A 12,283-nucleotide genomic window follows, 5' to 3' on the forward strand; every position below is an offset into this window, starting at 1 on the left:
TTCAGTGTTGGATTTGCCAAAATGTGGACGCAAGAAAACTGTCACTAATGAAGAAACATCAGTGGCTGTCCTAGCTTCATTCAGCAAGAGCCCACAGTGTAGCACTCGCCGCATGTCACTGGACATCATCAGCTACACACAGTATATGACCCAAAGTATTGGCACTGTCCCAGGTATCGTTACAGGTGTAACTAACTTTCACAGTCATTTTTGAAAGAATAACTCTTTCTAAAGAACTCACTTTATTCAAGTGTCATGCTGTAATAGGATGCCACCATTGCAATAAGTCAGCTCATGTAAGTTCTTCCCTCCTAGACATTCAACTTTTATAACAGAAACTGGTATTATTGGAACTTTGCATTTAAGAACCACCGCAGTTCAGCCACAAAGTGTCAGACCATGTAAAGTTACTGCGTTGGAACACCAAGTGATGAGGAGCAAATTTAAAGTTGCCAGCACTCTGCTGACTCAATAACTGCAGAGTTCCAAACCTCCTCTGGCATTGACATCAACATCAAAACCACCAGTAGGTGGGTTCCAGTAGGTCTAACGTGTACGTGATCCAGTACTTCTGTCCATACAGTGTACCTGTAATTGTCTGGTGTCTTAAAATGAAATTCACATTACAGCGCAGAAAATTGATATAAAACCTATAAAATGTACTTGCTTGCACAGCAGAGAAAGCAATGCCTTAGAATGTGCCAGCACGTGAAGAAGAGGATGGAGCCTCGAGGTAACTGTCTGTGCAGAGAACACACTAACCCTGTGTTTCCAAAGAGGATGGCAGAAGAAGCATGGCAGCTTTCGCCATCATTTTTTACCTAAGAGGCAACTTTAGCTGCAGCGCTAGGACAGAAGTCAACACAGTGACAGCAGTTACTGTGTCGACTCAGCTCATATAAGCACATGCTCATTTTGTCTGTGAGGAGGGGTTCTTTGCAATGTACTGTTTAATGATGCTGTCATTGCTATTAATCAGTTCATCAACCAAAGCAAATATTTTGGGAGCACAGTGTGTATTCAGACGATAATGAATAAATTACTATTGTGTCTACTTTGATGGAGTTTCCTACATTTCGCTTAAAGCTTAAACTAAGTTTAACTGTGGAAGATTACATTTAAAGTATGCATTCATCTTTCTACTCATTGTGGCATGCCGAATTCTCCTCAGTCTGCTTTCTCTTGGCAATGATGGGTAAGTTCACATATAAAAGTATTTGTTCTTTTACAACACTGTGCTCAGTCATGATGACAAATTTGATGTTATAAATCATATCACCCTATAGAAAATAAAGCAGACTGTGGTATTGTAGAGAAATCCTGGCAAAAAATGTCAACAATGTCTACCTGGCTCTGACTGATAGCAGCAATAACACAATGTGCTTTGTATGTATGCATTAACTGCCAAGCACACATGGCTATGGAGAACACAGAATCTTATGTCTGTGGCTTTGAGAATAAGGGTTTCTCAACTGATTAATCTGCTAAAGAAAACAATGAATAACCAGCATTACAGTGGCCTAGAAATAAAAATTACATAAATGCAAGTTTTGTTTTGTTTTTTCTGTCGACAATCATGCAGTTTTATCAGATATGGTAAAAATGGTTATCCCTGTAAGCAGCATCTTTAGTATCTTAAGATTCCAGATCCTTAATAGTGGTGATGTACAAAAGTTAATAATTATATGGGGAAATAAACTTAAGAACTTTCCCATTTTCTTCAATAGTTAATATTTCCATACAGTATTATATACAACACGTATCCTGTGTTTTACATATACAGCATGAAATTGTTTACCTACAGTGCTCCCTTATGGATGTTCCTCTCACACAACATTAATGTTTAATTCATTCATATTTTATTCTTCTTCTGTGTTTTATAAAAATACAAAAAGAAAACTTTTGTTTGCATATGGCACTAATGAGGTGTATTGTTCCAGATCTGCAACAGCACTGTTTCCAGTCAAAGTCTGCTATCTTCGCTTTCAATCCACTCGTGTAGTTGGAATTCTTGCCTCTTGTGTTACTTGCGAGGGAGGCACTTGCTCCCCTGCCTGTTGGTTTAAGGCTAATGAGTAACTTGTAAGCTGGCGATGTTAACAAGCAAAGGTGGTCAGACTATCATTGGTGTAGGCACTACACAGTGTTGTATGCATTGTCTAAATTTGCATAAACATGCCTCACTATATGTGTGCATTTTTAATAAAATGAATTTATTTATACTAATAAAGGAAAAAAATGCATCCATGAAATCTGGGGTTCCTTTTTTCCTTGGCTAAGTATTTAAAACAGACTTTTTCTTCTGTAAATAATCAAATCTATAAATTAAAAGTTGCATATATGGATTTATTTAAGCTGAGGGTTAATAGCATTTTGGGTAATACAATGAGGCCAGGATTAAAACCATAGATGTCTTAATGCCAGAGGGTGTATCTTGAGAAAAATATTAGAGAGCGAATGATCATCTCCATTATTACCTTCTTAAAGAGTAAAACAATTGTACACATAATGGTGTGGTTATTCTCTTTAACAAATAGAACAAGAGGACAACAAAAGGTGTGTTCATCAGCTATTTAAGCAGACCCTTGCTTCAGTGATAGGAGTTGTTTTTTCTTTTTTCCTTTTTACTGTAAATGGTATCTAAACAGCAGGAGGTGCAGCAGGAGGGAAAAGAGTGTGTGAGCTCTGTGACAGGGAGGTCTGTTTTGAAGTTTGTTTTCTTGTTCTCATAATCCACCTACTCAAACCCCTGTGGAAGGAAGTAGAGCTCTGTGCTGAAGAAATGCAGCCGTTTGAACCTTGACAACTAAAGAAAGACAACATGGTGCAAAAACTACGTTTTTTTGGAAAGCTGAAAATATAGTTAAAATATTGCATTACCATCCCAATGTCACTCAAAATAATAATAAAGTATTCAAGCACACAAGAAAAGATCGACAACCTGCGCGACTAGCTGAGAATGTGAAATTCAAAATCTTTAATGAAAATATTGACTATATAAGATGTGCATTTGATAAATACTCTAATCCAATATCAGATATCTACTATGTGTTGATCAGTGGGCCAGTCAATTCACCTCGTCTCTAAGTTACTTTGATTACAGTGACATGCGGAGGAGCGGCACACCCACCTTGCCAGGACTTTGTGAACACTTGCTGAAAAGCTTTTATCTATTTTACAACTGCATAATAAGTTGTCATCAACTTCAGCAACCTCTTCCTCATTTCAACTGTCTTTCCTCTGCTTTGGGTATGTGCACACAGTGAAACACACAAACACAGAGTCAAAGTGGAGAGCAGAGGAGTAGAGAAGAGAAAGAAGCACGACTTAAGTAGCAGCACAAGTAGTACAGACTATGAACTAAAATGAAGCGAAGCTGCCAATAAATCAGATTAACCACATCTCTCTCTCTCTCTCTCTCTCTCTCTCTCTCTTTCTCTCTCTCTCTCTCTTTCTCTCTCCCTTTCTCTTTCAGAAAAGCTGATGTTTTCTGGCACATATAGCAAAAATTCCCCTGAGCCACCAGGGTGGTATAGCACACTTTTACTGTCCAGCAGTAAATATTTTACTGGCCAATAAAAAAAATACAATTTAATTACTTTATATACTGCTATCCTAATCAATAACAACATAGCAGATTTGCACATTTATATCAGAACAATAATTAGCAATTAAAGCTTGAAAATGTTAAATCTAAAATGGAGAAAATTGAGTACCCCACTTCAGACTCTCCCTGCAGGTGATGCTGCAGGAGACAGCGGGAAATAGGGTGGCTGCTGTCACCATGCAGCAAAGTTTACAAGAAATCACTCACATTTTAAGACTGTGGTAAACTACACAAGCAGTTCATCTGCATACACAAAGCCTTCATTTCAGCTTACTCTTAAGAGTGCAGTTTCTGGAAAAACAAAATGGTAGTGGATGGGAGCAGGTAAAAAACACATACTTCATACAAAACAACACCAACAAATAAACTAGTCATCAGTGAGGGTCTATTTCAGCCAGTGCACACACAAATTTGTGGGTGAAATCACCACCACTGGCCCAAACAGGCCAATCAACTTAGACAACATATTTTTTTACTGGCCCTGAGCCAAAGGATTTTCTGAACCCTGTCCACGCTTTTCCTCTCAGTGAGGAGCAAAGTTATTTAACCCTGAGATCTGGTTCTTACTCTGTTCTGAACAACACCTAAGGCCACGGTATCAGTATCTGGAATGAAATGTCAGATCATCGCATCCATACCATATAGTCCTTTATAAATATGTCTTTATTGAAAAATGGCTGATGAACAAAGTTAATTAGCAAGCGCCAGGATGGCTCTAGGGTTTATGTAATGTTACACCCACTCTGTCAAGTCACATTAGCCCAGTAGGGAGGGGAAAAGGCCACAAACAAGCAAATGAACAAGGGAAATGAAAGAGCAGATTCCTTCCCCTGCCAGGCTGTGACAACCCATGTAGAAATCCAGCAATCCTGTTGGGATACAGCTGCCCAGAGAGTGATTCAGCAGTCATGCAAAGTCTGAGCGTGTGTGAAAGACACACAACAATTAATGATGTTAATTCATATTATTCACATTTACCACCTTTTGTTTTTACAACACTCAACTCAGATATTCGATCAGCAGAAATCAGCGCACAAAATTTCCTCGTAATTAAATTGTGTTAACGTTAAGTGAAATGAATTGTTTGGCGATTAGTTTGACTACATTTGTTTCAGTTTGACAGTCTATAGCCTGTCATGACTGGCAGTTTGATACCCAGGTATCACACAACCTGCCTCTCGAAACAATTGTTTTTATTATTATTATTATTATTATAGTCAAAAATCAGTGGAGCCTTACTGTTAAGTAGCACATGCCACTTGCAATAATTCTTCTTCTGTAATATCTGTCACTGTTCTGCAGTTTCATTATTTTGAAATAATGGCTGCCACGTTTCCACTAATCAAGCAATAATGACAAAGTCTGGGTCTGGGTTTCTTTGTTTCAGAATAATGGAGTTGAGGAGTTGAGTAATTTCACCTTTTTGTTTTGGCATGTGTTAGCACAATTCAGTTGCTCTTAAGAGCTGAGGTGGAATTAAGTCTACTTAAGTATATGCATTGTGGTATGAGCTGTAGAGAGGACGGAATAATCATAATCTATGCCACCACAATTAAACTTGCTCTCCAGAAAATTCCAGTCAGTGAGCAAGGTAACCCACAAAAGCAAAACAGTTTCTATTTCAGGCTGACTTAGAATGAGAGCTGTAAGCGGCAAGAGTGAAAGAAACTTTAAAAAACTGATGAGTAAAGGCAAAAAGCTATCCTGCATTAATGACCTGTGTCTCGATGAGGCCAAGGAAAATGCAAGGTAATGCAAGTGTCAAATGCAACCGCATACAAGGCCCATTATAATTTGAATGCTGGCCGATGGAGCTTAGACTGTGACTTACTCTCAGGCAGGTGTAAATGAATCTCTGCGGTGTGTTTGTATTACCAAAGGTAATGTAGGAACAACATGCAAAATCAGGATACACGACAGCTCCAAAGTTGCCTATGACAAAACAAAAAGCCTCCAGCCTGTTTGTTATGGAACGCCAGGACTGCCATAATGAATTAATTAAATACACCTTTAAATAATTAATTAAACGTGGCAATAATTCATTAAAATTGGAATTAATTACTTAAATACATAGTTATGACAAATGTAATTAATTAATTATTGACACATTTAATTAATTATTTATGTCTTTCACATTTTAATTAATTATTGACACATTTAATTAATTATTTAATGGTGTATTTAATTAATTCATTATGGCAGTCCTGGTGTTCCGTAGTTTGTTGCCTGAGTTGTTAAAAGAATCACTTCTGAAGAAGAAAACTTCTTTGAATGTTGGCTGTTCATTCTCAACTGCATCCACCCCACGCACTCGTTTCTGATGACACCATCTCCCCACATGCTGTCTGCTTTGTATCGATCATTACCTGATCAAAGTGAGAACAGAACAAGAATTGCAACATTCATTAATCACTTTTACTGCAATATACATGCAACCATCGCTTTTAATGAGGCATGCTTCCTACCCAAATTTAAAATAGGGAAGGGTTATCTCAGAAGAAAATTAGCTGAAAAGTTATTTGAACTAAAAACAGCCCAGGTTCAAGCCTGAACCCGCATGCCTCTACAAGGTCTTAAATAATCAGGCCCCATCTTATCTTAATGACCTTGTAGTACCATATCACCCCATTAGAGCACTTCGCTCTCGCACTGCAGGCTTACTTGTTGTTCCTAGAGTATTTAAAAGTAGAATGGGAGGGAGAGCCTTCAGTTTTTAGGCCCCTCTTCTGTGGAACCAGCTTCCAGTTTGGATTCGGGAGACCGACACTATCTCTACTTTTAAGATTAGGCTTAAAACTTTCCTTTTTGCTAAAGCATATAGTTAGGGCTGGACCAGGTGACCCTGAATCCTCCCTTAGTTATGCTGCAATAGATGTAGGCTGCCGGGGGATTCCCATGATGCATTGAGTTTTTCCTTTCCAGTCACCTTTCTCACTCACTATGTATTAATAGACCTCTCTGCATCATATCTGTTATTAATCTCTCTCTCTCTTCCACAGCATGTCTTTGTCCTGTTTTTCTTCTCTTGCCCCAACCAGTCGCAGCAGATGGCCGCCCCTCCCTGAGCCTGGTTCTGCCGGAGGTTTCTTCCTGTTAAAAGGGAGTTTTTCCTTCCCACTGTCGCCAAAGTGCTTGCTCATAGGGGGTCATATGATTGTTGGGTTTTTCTCTGTATCATGAAGCGCCTTGAGGCGACTTTTGTTGTGATTTGGCGCTATATAAATAAAATTGAATTGAATTGAAATTGAATTGAATTCCCCCTTCTTCCCTGTCTCTCTTTACTGCACTGCCTAATAAAGCTGGTAAAAGGTCAAAAATAAAAAAAACAACAAAAAAAAACAACACTTCAGCTATCTCAAACTGGAGACTTGCAAAACAAGTAGAGTTAATACATAAAACATTTCCTGGAATATGCAGACCAAGTAAATCATCAACAGCAAACAGCTGCGTTACAGTAGTGTAATTAGAATTTAAGTGAATGAAGTGTTGGTTTTAGTTGAACAATAAAATAGCTCTTCGTGATAGTAACACTGTTTACCTACAGGGTAATGAATAGTTTTTTAAACAGCTTACACAAATTTAGAACACAGATTGACACATTAATAAAACAACTCCCTGTATATGACATTATGTAATAAAACATAAAAAGACCATGAGGTTAAGCTAGCATGTCTCCAGAATTATGCTGATTTAAGCTTCACATTATTTTCATGAGAACAAGACAAAGCTGTTGTATTCCTCATTAGTTTTAACTCTGTGTATCCAAGAACCTGCAACATATAACAGGACAGCACGCTACTGTCTAGAGATGAGCACAAAAGAGAAAAAAAAACATTTATAATGCATCTTTGCAAGAAAGTATTTGCACTGCTAGTTTGCTGAAAAATGTTTTTGAATCTGCTTTTCTCTCATTGTTATTTTCCCTTCCTTTCTGCCTCTTTCCATATTTGGAGATCCTTGATCAAACAATTTTTTTAATCAGTGCATAAACTGAAAAAGTAGGAAGAGGAGTTTCCCTAGACAGGTTGAAACTTTGTTGGATGTCCAGAGAAACCAGAATCTGCTGCAACCAAGCTGTGCACTGTTTTCATCAGCTGCATCAAAGATTGGCAGGAGGGTGAAATGACACTGCTTTTATGAGAGGCAAATAAAAACAAATGCAATTAGGATAGTTCAGATTGTCCAAGAAAGGTGTTTTATAAAGCTTTCCACAGAGCCTGAAACTGGGTTGTGCATTCAAAAGAAGGCAAAGAGAGGTGAGTGGAAGTTTAATGAGACAATGGCTATCTATTTCTCATCATCATCTCGGTGTCAGTTTCCTTTGTGTCTCAGTCTTTCTCTGCAGAAGTGCTTGGTCTCCAGAGTTCACTGAATTCTAAAAGAAGGTGAAGAAAAGGCTACAGAGACAGAAATGAGAACCAAGTGCTGCTCATCATTTCATATGGTCCCCCGTCACTTCTTTCTACCAGCTACGGCTCACTTGCTTTCTTCCTACATACCGACTGCCAGTATGCCTGATAACAGTATGACATTGTTAGATAACGTTAGGATTCCCACAGTTTTAATTACTTGCTCTCCCTGATTTGTGCAATAGCTTTAAAAAGTACATGGAAATGGACTGATATTCATATAACACTTTTCTAGTCTCAAAGATGACTCAAAGTGCCACATTCTTAAAATGCACAGTGCTATATTTTATGCACTTTAACTGCTTTAGCTATCTCACAATCACATTTGTGACCAATTTGGAATCACAAAGCACACACAAAAACAGGGAAAAAGACCAACTTCCACATAAAGAGACACCAAGAAGGTTCAAACCAAGAACCTACTTAATGTGAGGTCAGTGTGCTGCACCACTGTGTCACCCAAAGCATCTACGTAAACAATCGCTTTTTAATAATCCTAAACCTTTAGCAGAGCGTGTAAACACAACTATGCTGGATTCCTCCTAAAATATTGTCATTTTTAGATTTTGTTAGAAACATATGGATTTGTTACAATCTCTTGAAGGGACAATAAATTCATAATGTTTCCTGTAAAACCAGGCATGCCACGCCATAGTAAAATAAGATGATTTATACTGTTTGGATATCCGGTAATATGACAGTAAAGGCTTTTTACTTATTTTGCTTTCATGTGCACAGTTCTCAGTATTTCAGCCTGATCAAAGGAGTGACAAACCCTAAATGAGACAAGGCCTGAAGATCTCCAGATAGATAAATAGATTAGCATCATTAATGGCTGTGACACAGGGATTTAATTGTGGCTCTTGTATTTCAGCTAGCATGGTCCCCAATGGGTTATCGCTCAGTGGTGAAGCTCCGCCGACTCCTGCAAAAAGGCGGGGCTGTCTGATTAGCTGCAATGTTAATTTCTCCGAGCTACATCCATGGCTACAATTCCATTCCATTTACAGATAGTGGACTATTCATCTAATTGCGTGCACTTGACAGGTGAGCTAATTATCAGTGGTTGGGACAAAGATGACCTGATTACTTGTGCAATAAAAAAACAACAGAAGGAGCTTTGTTGGGGAGCTTAAGAAGCAAAGAAAAAAGGGTGTAAAGGGCTACGAAGCAGAATAAGTAATAATAATGACTTAACTGGCATTTGATACTGAAGCTCACAGCAGAGGATAAAGTTCTTAAAAACTGAATTATAGCTGGGATATACCACAGAATGAGGTATGATGTCAAACAGCAGACACACAATATGTAGGCAGCATAAAACATAGAGTATGACCACAGAACCAATTACTTTCTTAATTAATCCTTTGGTCTATTTAACACAAGAAAAATGGCCTTCACAATGTCCTAGAGGACAAAGAGGTATAATTAAATCTTGCATCTTGCATCTGGCCAGCAGTCAAACCCCTGAAAGATTTCCTTCACTAAAATGCAAGACAAGGAAAGACAACACATATGACAACACAGAACAATTACATTCTTGGAGTAGTGAATATATCTTTCAAATACTGAATAATAAATTTTCTTTTGATTCACTTCATCAACAGAATTTGAAAAAGACACATTTTTCTCCTATTTTACAAATGTGAAGTGCAATCAGAGGTAGTCTACGAGGATATAAGCATTAAACTCCTTGACATTAAATTTGGTTACAAAAGGTATAAAAAACATTAAACACAGGACAGCAGTCCTGATGTCCTAGTAGAGACCTTGTAAAAAAGATGTCTCATGTGAAGCATAAAATCTGAATGCTTGGACAAACATTAAGTTCTTCAGCTGAATGACTATCCTACATTAGTGGGTGTTTCTACGAGAACGTCTTTCTTCCTAAGGAACTCAATGTTAAAAAGCATCTATAGCTCTACAAAAAGAACAAAAGTCAAAATTGTGAAACTCTAAATATAAAACAAAGCTCAGTTTACTGAGATAATGATAAATAAATGCATGACTTTACAGTAATAGATTTGTTCACACTGTTGATCACAAGCACACTGATTGGATTGCAGGTATATAGATGGTCCGATTAGCTGAGGGTGTCCTATCACGCCAAGCACTATACAGGTACACTGACGAAGTTATCAGTCTACACCAGTGGCACAGTAAAAAACATAAACAATAACCAAGCATCTAGTCATTCAGTTTGATTTCACAGATATTTTTGAAAGAATGGGTCATTCTAAAGAGCTCACCAAATTTAAACAGGATGCCATCGCTGTGCTGCAACAATATCTAGGATCTTTCTTCCCTCCTAGATACTTCAGTATTGATGGTAGGTGGCATTATTTCAAAGTGGAAGCATTTAGGAACCACAGCAACTCTGCCACAGTGTGTGGCAGTGAGTGAGTTACACACTGGGGTCGTCAAGGGTTGAGGTACATGGTGTGTAAAGGTAGGTAATCGGTATAATGTACAGTTGGCCCAGGTCCACAGAGTGTGTTTAATAAACATAAAACTTTATAAAATAACTTTATCAAGTGAGCTTTGACAAGATGACAGAACTAAAGCTCAGATGGCTGTTTCTTTTAACCTTTTTCTTTCAAACTGTTTTTTACTCCACCAGACTACCCATTTCTCACAGATGGAAGAGCAGACGATAAAGCAAAAAAAGCAGCGGAGATAAAGGGAAAAATGGCACATGGCAGCACAAGGGAGGCCTATTTAATTTGCCAGGGCCAAGGCATGACCAAAGCTGAGGAACACTATGAATAAATGACATGCATTATTTCACATGGATCTGCTGTGACTTTCACTGTTTTTGTTAACTTTGTCATTTTCCTGCTCTCTCCACTCACAGCACCACGCCTGCACAAATGGGACATTCTGAAATGTGTCCAGAGTACCGGCATGTTCCTCCTCCCCCTTTTGTCTGTGCGGTAAAGAATGTCCCCTCACTGCTGCTGTGTAAATGTCCCCCGCTTTGCTGATGGATCTTCGCAGGGTGGATTCAACAGCAGGGACTGATTGAATTTCCACCATCAGATTAATCTCAAGCAGACACATGGAGCCACCTGCACAGGTGCATAAAAACAGTTATGTACAGCATATCCACATGACAATGAACAAAATTGCATGTGAACAAATAAACGTATAAAAACGTAAGAGGACACCTGCACAATAAAAAGTCGTCCAAGTCTTCATTCCCTCAATGCATTGAATTATCCACCTAAAAAAATGGACCTTGCCATGTCACTTGCCCTACACACACATAAGCACACATGGCATGAAAGGCATGCAACAAGTGAATTTACTGCTACAACAAAAGGACACACAAACAAAATAAATTTCATTTTCAACTATACAATTCAATGCGGGACACTAATCGTATTCAAACAGCCTGCTCTTCAAACCTATTGGTAATTTATTATGACTACAATGCAACAATATCAGCGCTGGCAGCTATGACTATTTCTCCTGATGTGATTGTACTTTGCAGCTAATTACCCATTTTACTATGAAAATGCCCACTCTTTCTATTAAGACACACTCATATGGTGTTTGGTGAGTGGTCAAGCTCCAAAACAAAATTGAAGACTGAGTGATAGGCAATGTCTGCGTGGAGACAGTTCCACGTATTCAATTCAAGCACAGTGGATTTATGATACAGTGGCACGTCGTATTAGGAAAAATTACCATATTCGTCTCATTTAAAATGATGTATTAGGTTAGGCAAGGCAGCAGTCTGCATCTGGAAACTGTTTATGATGGATTTCCTAAACAACAGGAGCCTGTGACCTCTGCTACATAAAGCAACCATGTAGAGATCGGCTTGCGGTGAACAGATGTGGGGTTTTGAATTAAAGACATTAAAAGTGATAGAAATGAATAAAACTATACAGATGCTTATCTGTAGGTAGGTTTCTGCTGCAATCATAGTTGAGTCACTATTGAGTTATTTGTCATTATGAGTAGACAAAGGAGCAGGGGGAAAGATTTTGAACATTTGGTTCCCCACACATCTGTTTCTGCTCACACAAAGGTGTCATTTTTAACAACCTTGCTGGCTGTCAAAGGATATTATGCAATAGTCAGTTCACAATGTGACCCTTTCTGAAGTGTTATATTGAAATGTTGTATATAAGTTAAGTGTTGTATCATGTTTTTCTGCAATTATTTTTATGTTCCACTTGTACCATGCTACAGTAGGTTCAAGGATACAAGAGCTGCTAAATATCTTCAGAGCATTCATACATATAAAATTCAAGAACAA

At 38.2% G+C, this 12,283-nt stretch overlaps 1 protein-coding gene and 1 long non-coding RNA gene across 3 annotated transcripts in view; both read right to left on the reverse strand.

Moving 5' to 3' along the window:
• The window catches only part of grid1a (glutamate receptor, ionotropic, delta 1a), a 278,394-nt gene that overhangs the window by 173,555 nt on the left and 92,556 nt on the right, over positions 1 to 12,283 (reverse strand). The window lies entirely within an intron of this gene.
• Positions 1 to 12,283, reverse strand: part of LOC146505592 (uncharacterized) — a 66,715-nt gene continuing 54,432 nt past the window's right edge. Inside the window, exon 2 of the long non-coding RNA XR_014877788.1 lies at positions 1 to 12,283. This exon is cut by the window's right edge and continues 41,732 nt beyond it. This is a non-coding gene — a long non-coding RNA (uncharacterized LOC146505592).

The sequence above is a fragment of the Neolamprologus multifasciatus genome, chromosome 13, assembly GCF_963576455.1.
Source record: "Neolamprologus multifasciatus chromosome 13, fNeoMul1.2, whole genome shotgun sequence".
Classification (NCBI taxonomy): Eukaryota; Metazoa; Chordata; class Actinopteri; order Cichliformes; family Cichlidae; genus Neolamprologus; species Neolamprologus multifasciatus.